The sequence below is a fragment of the Helianthus annuus genome, chromosome 3, assembly GCF_002127325.2.
Source record: "Helianthus annuus cultivar XRQ/B chromosome 3, HanXRQr2.0-SUNRISE, whole genome shotgun sequence".
In the NCBI taxonomy this organism is placed as follows: domain Eukaryota; kingdom Viridiplantae; phylum Streptophyta; class Magnoliopsida; order Asterales; family Asteraceae; genus Helianthus; species Helianthus annuus.
This window is the reverse complement of record NC_035435.2, coordinates 115,584,971-115,588,643: the sequence shown is the minus strand read 5'-3', so window position 1 is coordinate 115,588,643 and position 3,673 is coordinate 115,584,971. Positions and strand designations below refer to the sequence as shown.

Below are 3,673 nucleotides of genomic sequence, written 5' to 3'. Positions count from 1 at the left end.
TAGGTAGTGTTTGGTATGCAGGAATGAGAGGTGGAATGGTAATGATCCACCACCGCCACCTATAACCACCCACAATCACTACCACCGACCACCACCACCACTCACCGCTAATTTTATTACTCCGTTTTTCTTGCCTACCGAACAATACACAATAATAATTCATTCCATTCACATGGTAACCAAACAAGACATGGAATGGTAATGATCCATTGCATTCCCTCGTCCATTCCATTCCTTCGTCTATTCCATTACCCCATACCAAACAGACCCTTAGAGCAGGTACTAAAAAATCTTGTTTGGAAAAAGTTAAATAGATATATGATATATACTCACAAAACCTTTTTTTTGTGTGTTAGGCATTGGATTTGTTAGGAAGGGCTGACTCAAGAATTCAACGTTTAGAAAGTCACCAAAGGATCTGGATTGAAGTTTATTCTCTGCTTATATAGTTATATTTGTTAAAAGAAAGCATATAATTTCAGGGTGCTGCTAAATGTACCCCTTTTTCTGCTGAGCGTACCCTCTTCTTTAACTTTCACATTAATACAATTCAAACCCTTTTGTTTTTGTTTTTTTGTCATTTTGTTATCTTTAATTATTATTATTACTAGCATTTGCTTTTAAAACATTATTTTATTTAAAAATATTTTTTTGTTATTTGAAAAAAAAATCGTTTCCTTATGCTTTAAACTGAGGCTAGTTATTTTACTTTTGAAGTGGGATTTTTTTCGTTCATAACGGCTTGAAGTGGGAGTTCGAATTTAGTTTGTATAAACAATAATACACAAAAATTTAAATGAAGGTTTGAAGCCAACCAACTTAATATAGTTTTCGAGTTAAAAGAAGAGAAATATATTTGAGAATCACCACTTTAATTTGTAGATAATGATTTTGATTAGTCAATAATATACCCTCACAATAATTAAACTTCAACTTATGTCGATTATTGATTGATATTATATGCTTTGATCAAAGCATTTTGTCACGCCCCGCAAAAATCCAGCTCAAAATTTCAGCATTCCGAAAGTTTCCGGAACACCAAGGAAGCGTCTAGGGCTGTCCGTAAGTCTCCAGAACAGCCAGCCTAGACAATACTGGAACGTTTTGGCACCCTTAGAAGGTCCTAGACCAGCCTTGAAAGAGCTCGGAAAAGCCTAGAAAGGGCTGCATAATTCTGCATAAAGTATCAGCCAAGAACTCTCTAGAATCACCTTGGAAATGCTTTATATTTTGTAAAAATGGTCTAGAAATCAACCATAAAATATAATGGATATTTTGTAAGGAATTCTCTAGATTGAGAATTCTCTAGAACTAGTTGTAACTAGTATAAATAGAGATGAGATGCATCATTTGTAATCACCCCTCATAACCCATTCATAACCCAACTTCTTGTAAACACTTTGTACTTGTAACTTTGTTCAAGTAATACATAACCATCTTTGTTGTAGTATTGCACTACAAAATCATACTTGTGATCCTCACAAACAAAAACTTCCGTTGCTATATATAACCAAACCAAACCTATCCAAAAGGCTGAACTTAGAAGTATTCTAAGTGCCGCACGAGAGTTAAGAATAACTCCGTGACAATTTACTACCTAATGTGCTAATTAACGTTTTATTTCTTTTTGCATTTTATTACTTTTAATAAATAAAAGTTGTTAATTATATTATAATACATTTTAATATAATAATAATACTATTAGAAATAGAAAGATGAGAGAACTAAAATATGAAATAAATAAAAAATATAAAATCAACTGTTTTTTCAAAAAAAAAGTTCTAAAACTATTTTATTGTTTAAAAATATCTTTTTATTAATTTGTAGTGATGTTTTATAGAAACATAATAAAATACTAGTTAGAGAAAATGTCTTAAAAACAATATTTGAATTGTATAGAGGGGTGAAATTTGATAACTTTTAAAATGTATTTTTAGAAAGGGGGTATGAATAGTAAAAACAGGGGGTGTATTTAGTCAACCCCATAATTTCATGTAAGTCTTTCTTTTAAAAATGGAAAGAGGGAAAAACAAAAATAAAGTTATAATGTTTTAAATACTTAAACGGTACCCGATCTGTTTTGAAAATGGGTCAACCCGAAAACGACCTGTTTAATTTATAAACGGGTGTCGACTCAATTTTTCCGTGTCATGTCAAGCTAGTTTTAACATTGTTTCATATTATGCAGGTGAAACCGTTTGATATCCACCGCCGTAATCCAAGGAGAAGGTATGGCAGACGCATGAGTATGTATTGTATTGAAGGCGAACAGAGAGCAGCTATAAATTTTCTAGAAAATGGAGGTTTACTTAATCAAGAAGGCTCGGATATCGATAGAGATGATTAGTATAGCCATCGGGGGGATTCAGATTCTAATTGTTTTTTGTTGTAAAGAATACAGCAAGGAAGGAAGGTATAGATATGGTAGTTAGATTAAAAATGGTAAAATCACGGAGGGCAATTAAACAATCAGCTTTCTAGTAGTGAGTATTAAGGTACCCGCGTTGCGAATACTTGCATAAATTTCATTCAATTGATAGTTTTATGGGTTTTGCGTTTTGAGTACAACCAAAATGACCTTTTGACAAACTTAAGGTAATCCATAAAAACCTTATGCAATCCTTTTTGGAGTCGAGATGGAAACTTCCATTTTAGAATCTAAAATTCAATCCAAGACCAGGTTTAAAATTGAACATGTATGTTTGGTTGGAAGGGTCAAGTCGACCCACTACCTAGCTGCTGTCAGTTCATATTCATTTGAATTTAATTTAAATCTTGTAATCCTCTATATAGTCAAATATTGTTCTAGTCTCCCTTGTTTATCTCCATTTATTTTGTTGTCCAACCTCATGGCTAATATCGTAAACAACCTCACCATTGTTGCAACAGTAAAATTGAAATCCACAGACTATTTAGGATGGAAAACCTAAATCGAGGCTCAACTACACGACTTTGATATCTACCGATTTATTGATGGTACAAGGATTATGCACGACGAATTGCTTTTCGGTGCCGTAGTCGGAAGTCTATCTCCAAAGACTGTACCACTTGTCACTAACGCCAGTTCATCTCAAGCTGGAAGCCTAGAATATTCTTGCAAATACATAAGCGTCTCCTTCCAGGGGCCATATGATCAAACCACTACTACATTGATTAAAGACATCGACCAAAACCCCGAACCAATGGATCACAGATTATATGCAGAACATCAAAACCGTGATCGACGAACTCGCAATTCCGCGCAGGAAGATGGATGATGATGTTATCCTGAATGGTCTTATCCTGTTCACGCCGGAGATAACTTGATTTCTTTCAATGAGCTTCACGAGAAGCTCATAAATCTTGAGCTTACTTTGGCTCAACAAACTGTAACTAGTGACCAATGGCTGTTTTTCATGTTCAAAATAGGCAATCATCTCACCGGTCGCAGAATCAAGCTTCGCACGACCACCAAATATGTTTGAGTCCTTCTTAGCCATTGGTGTCATACAAAATAGAACTTAAGTGGATCAACCCATAAATAATCTAGCATTGTAATGAATTTAGAATCTTTAGATTTTACCTGAATATACAATTCTGAAACCACCAATTCCAACTTATATTGAGTTAAAGTAAATTGCAATGGAACTTGTAATAGATGAGGTTCCAAATGCATACATTCATGGTACAATTT

The 3,673-nt window shown here is 33.9% G+C and overlaps 1 long non-coding RNA gene across 1 annotated transcript; it reads left to right on the top strand.

The window, feature by feature from the left end:
• The first annotated feature begins 1,372 nt into the window (after positions 1–1,372).
• Positions 1,373–3,405, top strand: LOC110927813. The gene is made up of 2 exons (XR_002585918.2): positions 1,373–1,567; positions 2,189–3,405. It is a non-coding gene; the product is annotated as an uncharacterized LOC110927813 (long non-coding RNA).
• The last annotated feature ends 268 nt before the right edge of the window (positions 3,406–3,673 follow it).